The sequence below is a fragment of the Ovis aries genome, chromosome 13 (genome assembly GCF_016772045.2).
Source record: "Ovis aries strain OAR_USU_Benz2616 breed Rambouillet chromosome 13, ARS-UI_Ramb_v3.0, whole genome shotgun sequence".
Lineage (NCBI taxonomy): Eukaryota > Metazoa > Chordata > Mammalia > Artiodactyla > Bovidae > Ovis > Ovis aries.
The window spans coordinates 22,989,645-23,011,404 of record NC_056066.1 but is presented as its reverse complement, the minus strand read 5'-3'; the positions used below and the strand labels follow the sequence as shown (position 1 = coordinate 23,011,404).

Below are 21,760 nucleotides of genomic sequence, written 5' to 3'. Positions count from 1 at the left end.
ATTTCTCGAAGCCTCCTCTGGAGTGAGGCTGTGGTCAGGTGTCTGTGCTTCAAAGGGCTCTCAGAGAAGACAGTGGGACCAGAGCTGTCCGCACAGCAGTCCAAGCACACGGTTAATTCCCCTTCCTCCTAGTGGCTGTGAGCCTAGATATATCTGCTTGTGCACTAAGCAAATAGGGTGATACATGGCAGCTTTTAAAGCACTTCTGTTTACAGAGAAAGTTGTGGATTCACCTTGAGCTAAATTCTCACATCCTCATTCTCCACACTCTCAAGTAGATTTTATAAGTCTGGTAATACCTAGGTGCTGATTGGCTGGGCCTTCTTGTGGCTGAATTAAATCACACATGTCAGGGATGGTACCAGATGTAGATTCGCCTCCTCATTATTCTTTGAGTGAATGTCCGTTCAGCATTTATAACTTTTCTTGTGAAAAATAGGATGTGAATCGCCATCCTGCCCCTTTCTCCTTTTTCATTTCCTCACTTATTTTCATGTATTTGTCATTACCCCGTCGGAATTCTCACAGAGGCAAAAACAATTGAGACATGTGAATCAGATGTCAACAATAAGCCCTGAGTTTGTGCAGGGAGCAGCCTTAACAGTCAGCAAAGGAAGGGAGAGGTCTGTGTGGGCAGACAAGTTCCCAGACGCTTATAAAATCAGGCCTGAGACTTAGAAAGTGCTGCCAAGAAACAAGATCTCTGGATGAATGGAAAAGGCCTCCAGAATTTGATGATACAGAATTGGCATCATAAACTCTCATCTAACAAATTGTATGGAGCTCCTGCTATGTGCTAAGCTTCGTGTGAGCCGCTGATGATGTAAAAGTAAGTGAACTAAATCAAAAGGCTTTCAGGCTAGCATAAACGATAACTGCAATGTTCTGCCAGCACTGGAGGGCTAGGGCTCCCCAGGAGATTGGACTGTGTCCTGGGTGCCATTGTGCTAAGGGTCTGGGCCCCTGTTCTTTGCTCTCTGCCTGTAGGTAGATCTGTATCTCCCTTGCACACTCTGCAAGAGCATCTCCCTTGAACACTCTGTGAGTGGACAGCTCAATGTTCTTTTGTATCCCATCGTGAGAAGAGCACAGACTTTAAAATCACTCAGATTTGAGATGAAATCTCAGCTCTACAGCATGACCCCAGGCAGGCTTCTGAGCTTCCGTTGCCACATTTATAGAAAGTGGATGATCTGCAGCTCACTTGGCTGCTTTGTGATGAAGGGAGGTAACCTACACTAGGCACTAGTTTTAGGACCTAGTGCATAGTAGACGCACGTGTTCCCCACATCACTCAGGACTCTGGGTATTCATCAGATATTCCTGGTTTATTAATTAGAAGAAATTAATGGAATCCATTTCCATATAGTCATCTAACATGACAAATGAGTACCATATGGGTGAATGGTTGGAAGAGATCTGTCTGCATCCTGTCCTCATCCATGGTTTTCATTCCTTTTTATTTCTGAATCAAGTTATCAGAAAATGGCTCTTCCCTCTATTGTTTCTTCCTTTAAAACTTCCTTCCTTAGGTATTCTTATGCTGTCTCAGAGCAAGGTCACCCATGTCTAACATGTCAGAGCAAGGATAATGTTTGGGACTTATGATTTGATGTGTAGGTACGGTAAAGTAGGTTTCAAGGTAGTAGGAACAAATGGGTCACCAAACAGGATCAGATTTTTCCCTAAATGAAGTGATATCTTTTCAGGCATTTATAGAAAACAACACAGTGAGGGACTTCCCTGGTGATCCAGTGGCTAAGAATCTGCCTTGCAATGCACGGGCTGCGGGTTTGATCCCTGGTTGGGGAACTAAGATCCCACATGCCACTGAGCAACTTAGCCTGCACACTACAGCTACTGAGCCCACACACTCCAGAGCCCGTGTGCCACAACTAGAGAGGTCCAGTACCATCACTAAGACCCGACACAGCCAAGTAAATAAATAAATAAATAAATATATATATATATATATATATATATATATATATTTTTTTTTTTAAAGGCAATGCAGTGATGAGAGGGTTATAAGTGTTTGGAACCAGCCTCAGAGCCCAGGCTCTGGGGACAAGGAAGGGGAAACAAAGGTGAGGAAAGAAATTCTATGAGAATTTCCTCCCAAGATGGCATGACAGACTTGCCGGGGTCCAGCCCCGGTGGATCCAGGGTGATTCGAAGGTGGGGACAGAGTCGGCGTCTTTGGAAAAATACATACTTAATCACAGATATAGAGAGATTAGAAATGGATGGTGTAGTAGGAAGATTAGTGGAGAAAAAGAGGCTGAATAACTTGGATTACGTGGAATAGCATCCATGCTCCAGACGGGAATTCAGCCAGAAAAACGGGAGCAAGAAAGAAGCAACATGGGGGAATCAGTCTTTCCAGAAACTGATCCGATTTCTTTATTTTGGGGTTTGCTTATATACCTTTTGTTACACATAGGGATGAATATAGAGTCACGCAGGAGTCAGCAGTCCTGACCTTTATCAAAACCAGGTGCTTCACATAAATGTATAAAAAAAGGTACATCATCTGGCCATGAGTGAGACCTGCTGACATTTTATGATCCTTTCTTTCTGATAACCAAAAAACTTATTTCTTCCAAGGGTGTTTTTTTCTTAAACCAGGCACCACCCTCCAAATACAGTTACATTTCTATAGGGTGAGGGTGTAGTAAGTTATAATCAAGAAAGGAATTTATTTAACCCAAGGTTAACATGATTAGTCTTAAAGGTTAATACTTATTTCTCCTATATGTTAGTTATATTCATTATAAGAGTAGGGAACATGGAGATTTAGCAGCAAACATCAGCCCAACAAATGAAAATCCTTTCACCAATGCTCCCCTTAAGATCTATTTAGTCTTAAGATATGATAAAGTTACATTTTTACATAGCAAGGGCACAGTGATTTATAACAAAGTACAGTGATCTATTACAAAAGAGAAAATCCATTAACTCAAAAAGCCTAGTATTGCTAACATCAAAAACTACTATATTTCCTTTTCTATATTCCAAATACATTGATTAATATATTCCCAGGTGCCTAAGGATATGGAGGCCTGGCGGCAATCATTGACTCAACAATGAGAAAAGCCCTATGCTAATTAAGACTCTCAAAATACTCCAAAACTCTCTGTGCTGTTTATGGTTAAGAGGTAGTAAACAATCATGTGGCAGGAGTATGGATAATCCTGTCACACAAGCTAGTCTGTCAGCAGAGAGGTTCGACCTGAGACATCCTTGTCCCACCCAGAGCAGGGAATTAGCAGCAATTATTGACACAACAAATGAAAAACCCTTCACCAATATAATTCCTAACCAACCCACTATACTAATAATTTCTAACTCCCCAAAAGAATTTGCCTTTAGTAAGTCTAAAACATCTCGTGCCTCTCAGATTTGGAGGCTGTAAACAATCACATGTGGCCGGACAAACCTATACAGGTGGGCTAGATAACCTTCAGAGGAGTCCGTAAGCTGAAACACTCTTGTCACGCCCAAGAATTTTTATTGCCTTGGAGCTGCACGTTTACTCCTTCTCAGAGAGAAACGGTTATGGGGGAGAGCCCCCGTAAAGTCAGAGGTGTAGGTGAGAGCATAAAACAGACTGGTTTTGGGGTTAGATGCTCGGGAACAGGGGGTTTCCTGAGGCTTGGTCACGCCTTTGCGTATGCTGGGCCTCCTTCCTCATGACCTTTGCCATGGGCGGAGTTCCTCACGCTGGCCCCCGGCACAGACTCACCTGCAACAACAGCAAAACAGCTTTTGCAGGACCTGGTGTCCACACGGCTCTGACGGGTTTTCTGTTGGGATGAGAATTTTATTTGAAGGCGTCATGATAACATGTTAGACATGTTTTTCTTCACCTTCACTTTGCCTCATCATCACCTAGCTCCTTGCTCAAGTCCTCCTGAAACCTTCCTTTTTGTCTAATGGCTTCCAGTCTGATGTTTCTCTACAGGTAAAATGTACACAGACCTCTGTCAGGGGGTTCTTCAGAGGATCTATGATGCAACTCAGAAAAAAAAAAAAAGCTTTATTGGAGTAGAAATTTGGATAAAGCATGTTGATGGGGATGTTTTCATCTTGAGAAGTCAGAGGGATGGTGTTGGTGAGTGAGAATAATTCTTCGCTTCTTGAATGTTATAACCAAGTTAACCTTAGGTGCTTTACTAAATTTAAAAGGCTGAATAATGAAAACTTTCCAAAATGCTTTTGAAGAGCAATGAAAATGTTTTAAAAGTATAAGGGGAAAAAAAAGATGTCCAGATCATTAAATTGTGAATACAGGCGAAGTCACAAAGAGAAAATGACATAAATCCCCAAATCTAAGTTGTTGTCTGTGGCTTAAATCAGATGATTCTTCTAATTTCCAGAGGATCCCATTCTCAGAGCTTCCAGCAGCCACTGAGGAATCCCACTTAGCAAAGGTCAAACCCATCAACCAAGGTCAACACTGTGGTGGCCCCTCCAGCAAAATTCTGTCAAAACTTGGATAATAGCATGTTTCATAATCTAAAAGCAAGAATAAAAATGTAAGTAAAATAAATTCCTATTTATCAAGAATCAAAGTTATCTAAAAACAAGGGTTGGCAGTGAGATGATAAATGATGACCAGAGGCTGCTCTGTCCTAAAGAGCTTTATGGAGAGTCGCGTCAATCATGGCTGGATTGGTTTGTGTGGTATATTATCAGGGCCTCTGAACACTGTTTTGAAATTAAGTGGTTCATTTAGGGCATATTAATCAACTTAATCAGAAGTCCCCATTTCCCAATGATCCAAGGTGGTGTGGGGGGAGGGGAGATCCACAAGGATAAGCCCTGATTGACCTTCTTTGTGATCACAAAACCTTTTGCTCCATCCATCCCATCCAGGAAAACAAATCCCTAGATACCTGTGTCACGTCCCAGGAGCGCTGGGGTGCCTACAATTCCTTGATCCACCCAACACCTCCACTGACCCATTTGACCTTTTTTCCTTCTCTGTTTCCATTCACCTGCTGGTCCAAACATTTGTGCCAGAAATTGTAAAATAAAGCCAATTTTACAATTTGTTTTCCCCAAACTTCTCATAGGTGCACAAATTGACTGTTGAACACTCGGGACTGAGACCTGTCCTCAAATGCATGACTTTCTCCGAGACATATCAAGGCTTTAATGAAACAGTATTCATTTATGCCCTGCTTCTCAAAAGTCTTGTTTTTAAGGTGATTTCATGCTCAGAACCAAAGGCAGACATCACCTCATTTGACCATCACGTGGGTCTCATACATTCACCCACTCGTACCCAATCATCACTCTGCTGCTCAGAGCCTGTTCCTGAGACAGAGGCTGCTTAGATATTACAACTCTTTCAAGTAGCTTTTCAAAAATAAATTTACCAGAGAATTTCACTTTCCCTTCATAAATCCTCAAATTAGGGGAAAAAAAGAATTCATTATGGAGGAAATCTGAAATAATAGGATTACCTTCTAAGCAATTAAATACTTAACCATGTTTTCACCCTGTGGATGCAAAACCCAGCCAGATATCTCTTTTACACAGAACAATGTTTTAACAAGGTGAGGGCAACTTCTTTTGATGAATACGCTTTAGTAGAACTTTAACATGGCTCTTTATTTGCAAATAGTAAGTGTAGCCTGTATAAATGTTCACACAGTTGCAAACCTTGTCTTTACTTATTTTCTTTGTAAACTTTGTCAGGAATCTCCTCTTTCTAACAGCAGCTGATGCTTTCTTCTCTAAATGATAACACTATTTTTTAAATTTTTTTAATCAGTAAAAAATGCATCCACATTCATCTCCCCTTGCTTTGCCAGGACTGCAGGTGCTTGTCAACACACACTGGCTCTACTTTGTGTCTTTAAGTCAGTCTGTCTCCCTCTGATTCTTAATACATGTTGACTTGGAGAAACCAGTCAAGTCATTTTAAAGCATTTCAAAAATGTAACATGCCATCACAGGGCAAATAAATCATCATGATGAGTATGGAAAGAGTGGTAATGTTTACCACTGAGTCTATTGCCCTGATGTGAGAGGAAACACGGGTTGGGGGTGACTGGAGGTGAGGGACAGTGTTGGTGAGGCCATACTGCTCCTTCAGGAAAATCACCATCTCGATTTTTTTTTTTTTTTTTTGGCCACAGCACATGGCATGTGTGATCTTAATTCTCCAACCAGGGATAGAGCCCACGTCTCTTGCAGTAGAAGACTCTTAACCACTGAGCCAAAACAGAAGTCCCACATTCTAGCATTTTTTGCATTTAACTGCAATGGGACTGCCAATAGTCAATAACTCTTTCCTGTCTCATAATAATTTCTATTGACATGCATGTTTCCAATTCTGGCCTGAATCAGCCTGTGGCACTGGGACTGATTTCAGAAATAATGTGAAAAGGGTCCTGATATGTAGGGGGATCTGATATGTCATGCTAGTACTTAAGCCAGCTCTCCTGACATTTACCTGAAACTCTTAATAAAGACTCCTAATGCCTGCTCAAACTACCGCACAGTTGCACTCATCTCACACACTAGTAAAGTAATGCTCAAAATTCTCCAAGCCAGGCTTCAGCAATACGTGAACTGTGAACTTCCAGATGTTCAAGCTGGTTTTAGAAAAGGCAGAGGAACCAGAAATCAAATTCCCAACATCCGCTGGATCATCGAAAAAGCAAGAGAGTTCCAGAAAAACATCTATTTCTGCTTTATTGACTATGCCAAAGCCTTTGACTGTGTGGATCAGAATAAACTGTGGAAAATTCTGAAAGAGATGGGAATACCAGACCACCTGACCTGCTTCTTGAGAAACCTATATGCAGGTCAGGAAGCAACTGAACTGGGCATGGAACAACAGACTGGTTCCAAATAGGAAAAGGAGTACGTCAAGGCTGTATATTGTCACCCTGCTTATTTAACTTACATGCAGAGTACATCATGAGAAACGCTGGGCTGGAAGAAGCACAAGCTGGAATCAAGATTGCCGGGAGAAATATCACTAACCTCAGATATGCAGATGACACCACCCTTATGGCAGAAAGTGAAGAGAAACTAAAAAGCCTCTTGATGAAAGTGAAAGAGAAGAGTGAAAAAGTTGGCAAAAAGCTCAACATTCAGAAAATGAAGATCATGGCATCTGATTCCATCACTTCATGGGAAATAGATGGGACAACAGTGGAAACAGTGTCAGACTTTATTTTGGGGGGCTCCCAAACCACTGCAGATGGTGACTGCAGCCATGAAATTAAAAGATGCTTACTCCTTGGAAGGAAAGTTATGACCAACCTAGACAGCATATTCAAAAGCAGAGACATTACTTTGCCAACAAAGGTCTGTCTGGCTTCCCTGGTGGCTCAGAGGTAAAGCGGCTGCCCGCAATGCGGAAGACCTGGGTTCGATCCCTGGGTTGGGAAGATCCCCTGGAGAAGGAAATGGCAACCCACTCCAGTATTCTTGCCTGGAGAATCCCATGGATGGAGGAGCCTGGTGGGCTACAGTCCACGGGGTCGCAAAGAGTCGGATACGACTGAGCTACTTCACTTCACTTCAGTCAAGGCTATGGTTTTTCCAGTAGTCATGTATGGATGTGAGAGTTGGACCGTGAAGAAAGCTGAGCACCGAAGAATTGATGCTTTTGAACTGTGGTGTTGGAGAAGACTCTTGAGAGTCCCTTGGACTGCAAGGAGATCCTACCAGTCCATTCTAAAGGAGATCAGTCCTGGGTGTTCTTTGGAAGGAATTATGCTAAAGCTGAAACTCCAGTACTTTGGGCACCTCAGGCGAAGAGTTGACTCACTGGAAAAGACTCTGATGCTGGGAGGGATTGAGGGCAGGAGGAGAAGGGGATGACAGAGGATGAGATGGCTGGATGACATCACCGACTCGATGGTCGTGAGTTTGAGTGAACTCCGGAAGTTGGTGATGGACAGGGAGGCCTGGAGTGCTGTGATTCATGGAGTTGCAAAGAGTTGGACACAACTGAACGACTGAACTGAACGCCCCCTGGAAAGATGGTTCCCCCTGATTTACAAAGAACAAACAAGGCACAGAAGGTGAAGGACATCTCCAGCCATTCAAGAATCCTGGGGCTACACTAGAAGGTTAGAATTTGATGGATCTGATTCTGAGTTTTTACATCTTGTTAGGTGAAATTTCTCCCTCTCTTTAGGCCAATAAGTCACAGTAACCCAGGAATTGATGTTGCTATTCCAATCTAATCATAAAGGTCATTTTCAGTAATGGGAAAAGGACACATTTGCATAAATCACTGGCAGTCCATTGTCCTGTGAATACTGCCATGAGCTAAACAAAGGCATCCTTTTGAAGGGTAATCACGAGGGAACTTCAGAATTCTTATCTATCTCCACGGTCCTAAATATATGGCCCACAGTATAAAAATACAACTGTCAGCTCAAGGCAAGTTTGTGTTACTCTAAATGCCACAGGAAGCATCTGTGTGTATGTGTGTGTCTCATCAAAGCCATTACTTACTATAGACCAACCTTTCTTCCTTATGACCCTCTCTATAATTCCTGATTTTAAAAGGAGGAGAAACAGAAAGACTGGTGTAGGCAGAAATGTGTGGGGAAAGTGCAAATGTATGTATTGATTATTGCAAACTGCAGGGTTGACCTGGGTTGGGTGTTTTAAGCAACTTTTCCTAGTTGGCAGAAAGCAACGTCTGACAGAGGAGAAGATAAACATCACTGAGAAACACCACAAACAACTTCTGTCTCTTTTCAGCTTTAGCTGTGATGCACTGAAGAGCCATCCTTCCCCAAGGCTGGGACCACTAGACACTGCATGTATTCATCTTCCCTTCAAGGTTTCCTCACTCAGCATCTTTCCTCACATTTCCTCCCAGTCCCCAGGCCAGCCAGTCTTCAGATTCAGGAAAGGACTGGATTGGCTGCTGGCACTGGAAACTTTTCTCCATGAATGACTTTTATATGGTTTTGGCAGACACGTATAATATCAGCAGAGAGAGAGATCCCACTGGCAGGAGAAAATAAAACTTTAACATAACTGTAATGGCCTGAGTGGTGTTTTACATGTTCTGTCTGCTCAAGATTTATGTTAAAATCAACCTTGCCAAAGAGGTTTTTTAAAAGTCTATCAAGCTGCCAAAATTTAAACAGCTCTTTCTTTCCTATCCAATGACAGTTGGTTTAACAACCTAAATGACCTGGTACGAACTGGAGTTTCCCAGCAGTCAGAGACCTTGCAGGCCTGGTCTAACTTCACCAGGCAATTTTTCATTTAGTTTGTAAATGTCTGAGTCCTTTTATCCTTTCTCTCTCTCCTCACTTCTCCTCCCTCCTCTCTACTCCTTTCGCTCTTAATCTATCCTCTTTTCTGACCCAAGGGAAGTAATAACGATTAATCGAAAGGCATTGAAATCAATATTTTAATTTGGAGATCACATTTGGAAATGCTCTTTCTTCACCCTAAACCCCTCAGACATCTCTGCCAGGCCCTTGTGTTGCCATGATCACTCCTACACCACTAATTGCTGATGGTTTTTTCCTGAGTTACTGGCCATCACTATTCACGCACACCCTTCCCCAGCACTGCCAGCGGGTGGGGTTGGGAAGAAAGGTACAAGTCTCCGCAATGCAGCTCTTTACATCCAGGAAAAAGAAATGCCTCTGCCTCTGCATAACTAAGCAACGTTTACATCTCCCTTAGTTGCCTAATTAATCCCGCAAAGGACAGCTTTTCAATCTCTGTCTGTGACAGTCTTACAAGGAAAACTGTTTTCTACCTAGGAAATTCCTTCATATGGTTTAAGAATATACTTACCTCGAATGAGGACTGGGTGTCTAATAAGAAACCAGTCTAACAACAAACCAGGAATGTTTTCTTTCTTTCTTTCTTTTTAATATATTCATTATGGAAATGCCACCTGCTTCCAAGAAGGAGCTGAGCCAGCAGAACCAGGCAGGCAGGTAATGAGTTTTCATGCTGACACAGAACCTCAGATGCCCAGTAAGTGACGAAGGGCTACAGGCTGCAGAGGGAAAATGCGAAAGCACTTCAATAACCACCTTCAAGGCAGAGAAGGAGGTTGGCCAGCTGTTTTCCATTGAGTGAGGCCAGAGGAGAGAGAGAGAGAGAGAGAGAAGCTGAGCTAGTGACGTTGAGAGAAAGGACAGACTTGCCAGGAAACCCAGGTCCGGGCTTGAGGCTGGACTGCCTGGCTTGGGAACTACAAGGACCAGATGAGGCCCCTCTGGACGAAGGGTTCCGTGTGAGGACTCTGAACCCCTGCCCAGACTAGGACTCCTCTCCAGTTGATTTGAATTTACAGCGTTTTCTAATTGCTCCAACAGCTTATAAACAAGAGGCAATGGTGACAGCCGTCAGAATGAGAGAATATGCTGCTCTGGCTGACGGCTCTGGCCCCTCAGTCACACCAGCCAGGCACTGTTTCCAGAGGTCTGAACAAGCAATAAAGCCCACACTGCTTTACAAGGTGGGAAGAGTCATCATAGAATGTTCCACACACGGGACTTTCAGGTGGGGATTTCTTAGTGTGAGATGTGAAGGTGGTTGTTCCCTGAGAATATGGCAGGTTGGGAGAGGAAGCCTGTGTCCTGTGAGGGCAGATCAAAAATGCAATGATGGGGCTTCTCTGGGGTCCAGTGGTAAAGAACCTGCCTGCCAGTGCAGGGAGATCTGTGGGTTCGATCTCTGGTCCGGGAGGATCCCACACGTCTCAGAGCAACCAAGCTGGGGTGACACCACTTTTCAGCTGGTGTCGTAGAGCCTGGGAGCCGCAACCACTGAGCCCGTGCGCCACAGCTACTGAGGCCTGTGCACCCGAGAGCCTGTGCTCTGCAACAAGAGAAGCCACCACAATGCAAAGCCCATGCACCACAACTGGAGAGCAGCCCCCACTTGCCACAACTAGAGAAAAAGCCTGAGTAGCAGTGAAGACCTAGCGTAGCCAAAAATAATACATAAATAAATGAAATCATTATTTGTTTAAATCCAGTGATGCAGAGGTTACCATTTGTTTTCTCATGGGGATTGACTCCTGCTCCAGCCCCCGGGCCTTCACCCTACTTCTACTGAGGTATCTGTGAGCTACTGAGCAGAATTTTGCCCAAGTCCTCCTTTCAAGAACCAGCTGACCTAAGCCCTGAGTAACAAGATGAGATTTATGCTCCAGGAAGATGCTCTGACAGCATCGGGGACTGGGGTCTAGTGCTGGGGCTGTGTGCAGTGCCCTCCACTGGGAAGGAAGTGGTCCCTGTGGCTTCTACAACACATATACCAAAAGGCAAGGCTCCTACCTTGTGGCAGAATTATCTATAATGAACATGTTTTTCTTTTATACTCAGAAAAGTTCTCTTTTTAAAGCAAAAATATTACCAAAAAGATGAGACTAGCATCAAATTTCAAAGGAATGTTAAAGACTAGGACTAGCCCATCATTCACTCTACACCTAGACAGTGGAGCTCTGGAAAATCACTCCTGGGATGTCTGTGATAGCAATATTCAGCAACCTACCATGCTGGCAGCCACCTTGTGGACATCGGGCAACCTACTCACATGGTGTTTCAGCCTGCTGGCCCTCAGCTGGCACACCGGTCCTCACATGCTGGAGGTTTGGCAACTGTGGTCAAGTGGGCAATGGGCGGTGGGAGTAAAATCAGACATAAAACAAAAATCAAGAAACAGCTGAATCTGTGCAAACTGAGTGCAGAGCAAACCACAGGGACAAGGTGGGGTTGGGGGGCTTACAAGAGTCAGAGATGGTGACTAAGGAGTGAGTCAACACCAGACAGCTCTCCCCACCCAGGTCTGGAGAACCCAAAGGTCATTACAGAGCTGAAGGTCAAAGACAAATTAGTAATCAGGGGCACAGAAACACCTTGATTTGGGCAAATCCTGATTCAAGTATGGGCTTCCCTGGTGGCTCAGACTGTAAAGAATCTGCCTGCAATGCAGGAGACCTGGATTTGATTCCCAGGTTGGGAAGATTCCCCTGGAGAAGGGAATGGCAACTCACTCCAGTATTCTTGCCTGGAAAATTCCATAGACAGAGGAGTCCATGGGCTATAGTCCACAGAGTCCCAAAGAGCTGGACACGACTGAGTGACTAACACTACACTGACTCAAATATGAAACCTTTTATACTCTTTTTTCGGCTACACCTCAAGGCATGTGGGATCTTAGTTCCCCAGTCAGGAATAGAACCCATGACCCCTGCATTGGGAGCTCAGAGTCTTAATCACTGGACCACCAGGGAAGTCCCATAAAAACCTTTTATAATCTTCCTACTATTGGGAGAAGGTGAAATACTTGCTACAGTTTAGCAATCTGAGTTGCCAAGCAGATCTTGACATCTAACCAATCATTTTGATGGAGTCATTCATTCAACTAATACTTACTGCTGTGGACTGAATGCTTGTATCTCAGCTAAAATTCATATGTTGAAACCTAATCCCCACTGTGATGGTATTTGAAGGTGAGGTCTTTAGGAATGATTAGGTCATGAGGGTGGAGCCCTCATGGATGGGATTAGTGCCCTTGGAGACCCCAGAAAGCTTCCTCAGCCCTTCCTCTGGATTAGGTTACAGTAAGAACCTGGAAGTGGGCTCTCAGCAGACATCAAATCTGCCAACATCTTGATCTTGGACTTGCCAGCCTCCAAAAGTGTAAGAAATAGTCTCCTGTTGTTTACAAGTCACCAGGAATACGGTATTTGTGATGGCAGCCTGAGCATGTCAGGACACTTACTGAGCACCTATCCTGTGGCAAGGACCCTGCCTGGTGCTGCAGACAGAGAACGAGAAAAGCAAGCTGCTGGCACACATTATGTCAGTACTCGGAAGCTACCTTGGAAAAAGTAACTCACCATTTTCAAACAGTTGGAGCATATTTAAATTGTGCATTTAGCAATGGAGGTGCCGCATTTATAGAAAGTCTAAAGCGGTACCAGGTCTTACTGTTGGAAAATGATTCCGTCCATGGGATGTCCTACTGGCATCCTGGGTAAGCAGCCTGGGAGGAGGGGGAGCACCGCATGAAATTTTCATTCCAGTCCCCTTTTCTGTGACTCAGTGTTCTGTCAGTACATGAACTGGAATTTCCTAAAAAAATTAGCTTGTCAAATAACACAACTTAGAGAAATCTCTCCGGATTTTAATATAATTTGGCCTCCCTCATTCTGGTCCACTGTGATCGTTGTGTTTCTTTGATGGTGGTGGTCTGAGACTCACCTTAGGAGTCAATGAAAATCAATAGCATTACCAGTGCTTCTAGATACATCTGGAGATTTTAGAGAAGTGACACTCTAATCACCAAGGTTTCAAGGTTAGGTGAGACCCTCCCTTTGTGCCTTTTCAAGAGACCAGATACCCTTTCTACCACGGCATTTGCCTCATGTTGCTCAGTCACGTCCAACTCTTGGGGACCCCAAGGGCTGTAGCCCACCAGGCCCCTCTGTCCATGGGATTTCCCAGGCAAGAATACTGGAATGGGTTGCCATTTCCTCCTCCAAGGGATCTTCCGGACCCAGGGATCGAACCCTCACCTCTTATGTCTCCTGCATTAGCAGGCGGATTCTTTACCACTGAACTACCTGGCTTCCTTGGCACTACCCTGTTGAAAATTGACACTTATGTGCATGGTTGTGTAACTAATGCCTCTCACTCTGTCGATGTACGAGTCACGAGGGTAGATATCACGGCTATTTTCTCTCACGATCTTATCCTCTGAATCTAATGTAGTGCCTGGAACAATGTGAGTCCTCCACAGAGACCTGTGAAAGCGTGAAGGGTTGGGTGCGGTAGGGGCAGAGTGAGGAGGGACAGGAAACCGGAGAGAGGCAGAGAAGCCTGTTCTGAAGTTGCAGGGCAGTGCACATTTCCCAGCTGGAGAGGTCCGTTTTGTGTCACTGAATTAAGCTGAAACTGTTCCTCTGAGCTCTCTGCCCAGAAAGGTTCCCAGGGAGATTCAGCCAGGAGAAATTTGCACTGGATTTGGAAGCAGAAGGGAAGTGGCAGGACACGCTGACAGTCAGGATAGGACAGCAGAGGCGCTGCAACGCCCACCCATGACCTGCTGGCTCACCCATTGGGGTGGAGCAGCCCCTAGCTGGCAGCCTCTGCAGCTCCCACTGAGCTCCAGCAACTCCTGCCTCATTCCTGAGACCTGGGTCCTCGGTACCAGCTCCTCTGCAGGCCTCCTGGGACTCAAGGTTTCATTCAGTGAGAGAAAATGCAGATTCCAGACCCCTGTGGATTCCAGTCAGTCCCCACTCTCCTCCATTTGCCTCCAGATCATCTTCCCTAGTGCCATCCCTGCCCACCTCATGGACAGCCATCAGCTAATTCCTATCATAAATCCTTTCTTCCAAATCACTCTCAGTGTTGATTGCTTCCCCAAGAGCCGCAGTCACACCGTCAGAGCAGTTTGAGCCTTTTCTGTTTGGGGGCAGTTGTTCCTATAAATTAAGTGCTTTCTTGACTGATATTTATAATCATCCATAGCATTAGCTACCAATTACCGTGTGCCCGGCTGAGAAACCCACCCTCTACCACGCAGCTGAAGCAAGTATTGGAGCCTGGATCTGTCAGCCTCTAATGCCTGTATTCTTTCTGTCACGCCTTTTGTATTAGTAAGGCTTTATTTTTAAGTTGGACATTGTCACACTTGAAATTCACCCATGAGCCATAGTAAGCTGATGTTTCTTTTGAGAAAAAAAAAAAAAAAAACACAGTAGGGCTGTGCTTAGTAAAGAGGGCTGCCCTGAGACACAGGTCCTATCTCTTCGGCATTAAGAGGATCAGTATTCTATTTGTGTGTGATTTTTAAGTGTAAGATGTCATGAATGGGGGACCTGAGGAAGTTTGACTTTCCAGAAGTGAATTCGGGGAATCCTTCGAGGGCCATGGGGCACTCACATCCATCATAGTGCTTCTCACAATGCAGGGCACGCTCTGCTCACCATCACTTTCTTGGGAATGGCAGTTCCATCAACTTCATGTTGCTTCTTCCACACCTACCACTGCACCTGGCAAACGAACAAATAAATGCCTGTTCTTGAACAGATGGGTTGTGAGCAAGTTTCATTTATTCTACCAGCGTACTCTTTTCTTTCTCTCATCACAGTTCTATCAGTCTCTTGGAATATTTTGACATATTCTTAGCTTGGCAATTCTTACTTCCCCATTAGGTTGATTAAATGATGATATGCTTAGCACTTAGGGCCAGATTTGGGAAGTCTGTATGACAAAGAAATGAGCTGCATCTGCCCTAGCTGACTCATAACATGTCTGCCATGAGCCAAACCCCAAATTACATGAAATGATGTAATCGGAGTTAATTCACAAATATATTTTACTTCCCATAAAAGACTCTCATGACAGACACTCCTTCTCATAGGTGGAAATCTACGTAACTTCAAAATACCCTCAAAATTAAAGGGAAACTTTTGTACAGTCAAATGACAAATGGTGTTGCAAGATTTCACTCTTCTTCCAGTCTGCAGGGATGTGCCCGGGAAAGAATACTGCGTGTCAGTTAGCAATCTGTTTCCAAAGTAACACATGGTTTTTCTGACAGGCTCTGTCATCTGGCTACTGGTGACAAGTTTTTTAAGGAAGTTAATCTGTGACTTTCCATGCTTGCTGGCCATTTGGAATTTGACAGCGAATTTGCTAATTTATTTTCCATATAAAACATTTATCCACTCTTTATGAACCATGGATTTTGCCTCTACTGGACCAGCCCCTTTGGGGGATTAACAAACTAACCGTGATTTTTGGTAGATCCTTTCCACTTGCCAAGGTCTTGATGTTTTCAGGGAACTTGACACCCCAGGTGTCTGTTCAGCCCTTTTCACCTTTGTGATTGCTCAAAAACAGTAAGTGGTGTTACTACAGTCAGCAAATATTAATTAGGAACCAGAAAGAATACAAAAGCAGTGGAGGAGAGAGGGCCTGCCCTGGTCATGAAGGGGAAAATAGTTCAGGAGGAGCATGTGGAGAAAGCCTGGCTGATCCAGGAGGGCTTCCTGGAGAACGTGGGTCAGGTTTCTTTGAGCCCTGGGAAGCTGCAAGATTTTAGAGACCAGTGGGGACTGATGACCAGAGGCCTAGAGCAATACATTTACTACAATTTTAAATTAAAGAGTGATGGCTTAGTAAGGAAACAGGCAACAACAGGGTGGAATAATATGATCTAAAAATAGATCCACAGCCTTAGTCAGAGACAGGAAAGGCCATCAAGTGACTTTAGCTGACACTTGCCTTGACTTCCCCAATTTCAACCATTTTACCTTTATTTCATTCTCAGTATTCTTTTGAAGGAGAACTTGTCAGAGACCTAAAGGGATTCCAGGTTCAAACCTGGATTTAGGCCAAGTGGGACCAACCCCGGCTCCACTGTTACCAGCTTGAGACAGATAAGCCATGTAAGGCTCAGCTCTCTGGTGTTTAAAATCAGGGTCATAATACTTACCTGGACAGATTGTTCAGAATACTTAATAAAATTGCATTTTATTTAATAATGAAATTGTAGCCATATTGGTGTGGTTTGATTCCTCTAGTACAGGTAGTGTGAGCTGTTTCTTTCAGTGAGGGTATGCAACAGGCATGTACTAAATGTTTACTGAATGAGTGACTGAACTCGTGAAACAAAGGTCCTTGCATTCCATTAAAAGTTACTAACAATTAGATCAATGTGCCATTCACTTTCATATTCCAGTGACACTTGAGCTTGTTTTGAAGAACACCTGTGACAGAAAATGCTCTTATCTAATACTTAACCTCAAAGAAGTAAATAGTTCTGGTCAACTACCCAAATTGCCAAGTACTGCTGATGAGCATAAGAATCTAGAATGCAACAACTATATTGAAATAAATATTTGGCTGCCAAATTCAAACCTAAAGAATTATGTTACTCCCTTTCTCCTCTCATTGGATTTTTTTTAAATGTATTAAATTTATCACAATGTTGTTTCTGTTTCCTGTTTTGGTTTTTTGGTTGAGAGGTATGTGGATCTCAGGTCCCTGACCAGGGATCAACCCACACCCCCTGCATTGGAAAATGGTCTTTTGCCAGGGAAGACCCTCTCATAGGGTTTTTCTGGATCTTTACAATAAATGGCTACCTCTCTCTTCACAAAGGAAGAAGATTAGGTGAGTTTTTTTTTTTTTTATATAAACAATCCATTGGTTTAAAGTAAATTGCCTTTCTTTAAAAGGAAGATGTACCATCCACCAGAGGACACAGTTTCCAACTATTTCTCAAAAAAGGGCTTTGTAAGCTGCTTTGATAGGCGAAAGTTGAGATTTTTAAGGAGACATTTCAAGCCTCAGGTATACAGTCAGCTCATTGACACATTTCAAGAAGAAAAGTACCTGTACTGATGTCAAAATTGAAAAAGGAAAGCCAAAGTGTAAATAGATGGTAGAGTGCAGGGTATCAGGATGAGAGGGGGCGGGGTCAAGGAACACTGATAGTGAACCTGTCTCAGTATGATTCCTTGGTATTTTGGACACCATCTGGGTCAAATTAACTTCATGGTTCAAGGATATCCTGTATTCTGAAGCTACTGTGCTTTGAACAATTTTGTAGCATCTGTTGGAAGTAAAATATAACCTGTACCAACTCACTTGAAAATTTTTTTTTAACTTTGCCTCAGCAAAGCCCTTCAGATGTTCTAAGAGTATGTAACCCATTGTTGGGGGGCAGAGCTTTGATGAAAGCTGATGGTCTCCAAGAAAAATGAGAGGCCCCTGCTTCTGGCCACTTTTCTGGAAAGGAAGAGTGACTGGGCAAATGTTAATGGTGGCAATGAAGTCAATGGCCAGAACTGCCTGATGGCCCACCAAGTGCAGGCACTGCTCTAGAGATGTTTTATTTCCTGACTTCTTTTTATACTTAGATTTGTTCCCTGCATATTTGCAGGAAACAACAAAAAACCAACCTTTCACGATGGCCACAGATACAGATTCTCCTGCATTAAAAAGAAAGAAGAGAGGGATTATAATTCATTCCTGGTGCTGGCCGTGGCTACAACCCAGTTGTTAATGTTACTCTTCAGGACTCTGGAGAAGTGAGAATAATCCAGGGGTAAACCTCCAACCAGTCCATTCTGAAGGAGATCAACCCTGGGTGTTCTTTGGAAGGAATGACGCTAAAGCTGAAGTTCCAGTACTTTGGCCACCTCATGCGAAGAGTTGACTCATTGGAAAAGACCCTGATGCTGGGAGGGATTGGGGGCAGGAGGAGAAGGGGACGACCGAGGATGAGATGGCTGGATGGCATCACGGACTCAATGGACGTGAGTCTGAGTGAACTCCAGGAGATGGTGATGGACAGGGAGGCCCGGCGTGCTGAGATTCATGGGGTCGAAAAGAGTCAGACACGGCTGAGCGACTGAACTAAACTGAACTGAAACCTTTACAAAACAGGGGCTTTGTGTGCGGTGGGGGCGGGGAGGGAGGGGGAATTTGGCAGGGAAGAGTAACACCTTCTAGGCCTTGGTAACTACCTGTAAGCAGATTTGTTAAAAGAAAAAGAAGAAGAAGAAAGAAAAGAAAAGAAAAATTTTAAATCTCTATGAATGAGTCTTAAAAGATTCAGTGTTGGGGGAGGGGAGAGAGGTTGCTTGCTAAAATGCACATCTTTAAGGCATATAGGCAGAGATCATATTAAATTAGGAAAAATAACTGATATACATGGTATTTCCACCTCAGAAAGCCTTTATGATTAGGGGAGAACAGTCATGTGTAGTCCCTGGAGGCTGTCTCACTACCTAGTAAGATTACAAAAAATTTTTATTTTCCATTTCGGGAAAGTACAGGTAGAGGGAAGTGAGGACTCAGTCTGTGTTAACACTGTCTACTCTTTCAGATTGCTCATGTTGATCCAAATGAAATATTGTTCCTGGTCTTTGCTTTAAAATGTCTTTAGAACTAAAAAAAATAAAAATCAGAGATGTTTATGCTGGTTTCTATTAAAATAAATATAAGTTTATTATTTTTAAAGAAAAACAGGCTATATAAGCTTACTTGTTACATGATTCTATTTAAGAACTTCTGACTTCAGGGACAGAAAATGCAGAAGTATGTTTCATTTCCACCCGAAGCTTGAGTTGAATCTGTTAGAGTTGAGGAAGCTCACCCCTAATTAACTTCAAATGATCAACTTCAGTTAGTTTTGATAAATAATACTGTATAATCAAATCACCACTGAGTCATCTGGCAGTACTGCAAAATTGATCATTTAAATCATGGAATTATTCTCTTTAAATGTAGTCTACAAAAAAAAAAAAATCACAAAATCAGCCATAGGCTTGAACTATATTTTAATCACCTCTGAAAGATGAGGATTATTATGGATAAAATGAAAAAGATCATTCAAGTTCATTTAAAAAATTGACCTCTGTAAATAAATGGGCAAAGTATATTAACCACAATTTACATGCAAGAGGAAAGACAAATTAGCAAATGTTTCAAAAATATTTCTGCCCTCATTTTGTAATCAAAGAAATACACATTAACACAATCCTACAGTCTGACTTTACACCTGCCCGGGAGCATCTTTTTAAAGTAATTAACAACATCATCCAAGGTTAACAAGGTGAAGGTGAGGGTGGTTCTCTTTCTTCTTTGCTGGAAGGATTATACACTCCTGCAACCCCTTCAGAGAGCAATATGACTAGGCCTAGGAAGAGCCCTAACGATTTTCTTCTTCCCTGGAAACTGATCAATAAAAGACTACAGATAGATGCCTGGCAGCCTGATTGTCACAGAGTGACTGAGCGCCCATTGGAGGAGGGTGTCCTAAGCTGACTCTGAATCCTAGCTCAGCCCCTTCCTGTGTCTGCTGTCTCAGATCCCACGTCTGTGGAAGAAGACTAATATAACCTATCTTCCAAGGCTTCTGTAAGCCTGAAGTGATATCATATGAACTTTTTTTTAAAGGATCATATATTTTATTTATTTGTTGGCCATGTTGTGAGGGATTCAGGATCTTAATTTCCAGTCCAGGAATCAAACTCATGCCCCGTGCTGTGGAAGTCCTAACCACTGGACAGCCAGGGAAGTCTCTCATATTTGTTTTTAAAGTGCATATTTTCTTAATATGAAGTCTACAGAAATCATGAGATGTTTATAAAATAATATATAAAATAATATTGTTTACTCTTACTGAAATTCTTCATGTGAATGCAGTGTTCAAAAATAAAAAAAATGTATAAGGGTAGGGTTATGGTTAACTAAACATGATTTTAATGTTGTCATGTTTCTATTTATAAAATTAAACTGTGTACTACAATCAGGGCACACAGGAGAACAATTCTACACTTTGGCATATTCTTAGAGCTTCGCTAGTGGCTCAGACAGTATTCTGCCTGCAATGCAGGAGACCCAGGTTCGATCCCTGGGTCAGGAAGATCCCCTGGAGAAGGGAATGGCAAACCACTCCAGTCTTCTTGCCTGGAAAATCCCATGGACAGAGGACCCTGGTGGGTTACCGTCCATGGGGTCACAGAGTTGGATGTGACTAATGACTTAAGGGGCTTCCCTGGTGGCTCAGAGGTTAACGCGTCTGCTTGCAATCCGGGAGACCTGGGTTTGATCCCTGGGTCAGGAAGATCTCTTGGAGAAGATGACTTTTCACTTCACTTTCATTTTAGCATATTAAACCAACCAAATGTACTTTGCAGAGAAGAAAAAATACTAAATCACTTTCCTAACCAGTCATTTACATCTACTTAGATCAAAATATTTCCACTTTAAGAGAATTTCTGTATTTCTATTAAACTAGGACTTTAGAAGTTGACTCACTCTGGCATAGATACAGATAAGATTATTCAGAAGAAGACAAAATCTTAAGAGGTATTCTGACTAAATACAGAGTCATAGAAAAACTTTTGGAGTTATGCATTGTTTGGAGTTATTAGTAACTTCTTGGTCTAATTAGTCTTTCAAAAATTTTATTATGCTAATAGCCAAAAGCATGAGAATATGATACCATATGCTTTTTGGCAAATAAATATTCTGAGAATATTATTAATTAACCAGTCCCCCTGGATTTCAGCTCATTGATCTGTAAAAAGGAGCTGGTCATATCCATACATCAGGATAAATAAAACAACATACGTAAAGGATGTAGAACCATGTCTAACACTCAGAAAACAGCTTTTCCTTATCTTCCCCAATCCTACCTATTCATTTTTTCTGAGAAAAGATAACATGCCCTATCTAACTCTATGTGAGAATAAATGAAATAATATGCCCCCAAAAAAGTGCTCTGAAAAATAAAGCACTCTACAAACACAGAATACTTTATTAAAAAAAAATGTTTGTAGGATTAGGGAAAATACATGTGTCTAAAAATGTTTTGAACTACAGCAAAGCATTTAATAATCACTGAAACAATAGCTTGAGGGTCAAATAATTCTCTCTGAAGATCTTTCATCGGCATTGATAACAAGCTGTGTGTATATTAATCTAAGCATTCCTCTTCATTCTCTTTTTATTCTTTTCAATGCATTATTTTACGTTTGGTTTTATTCTGTTCACGTCTCATTTCTCTGCTTTATTACATCGATTCCAGTTAACTTTATCCCTGCTGCCGCTCTCATTTCCTCTGATTTAAGAGAAAGATAAAAAAGAAGGCAGTGCTATGACAAGCCAGACTGAAGCTTGAGGCAAAAGGAAATGTCAGTCATACTGTTTTTATTGAAAAATTTTATCATTTGTTCATTGCGGATTTTTTTGTGTTGATGTTGATT

At 42.6% G+C, this 21,760-nt stretch overlaps 1 long non-coding RNA gene across 1 annotated transcript; it reads left to right on the top strand.

Moving 5' to 3' along the window:
- The first annotated feature begins 593 nt into the window (after nucleotides 1-593).
- Nucleotides 594-9,019, top strand: LOC121816262 (uncharacterized). The gene is made up of 4 exons (XR_006055782.2): nucleotides 594-829; nucleotides 3,965-4,114; nucleotides 4,380-4,538; nucleotides 8,743-9,019. It is a non-coding gene; the product is annotated as an uncharacterized LOC121816262 (long non-coding RNA).
- Nucleotides 9,020-21,760: the final 12,741 nt, after the last annotated feature.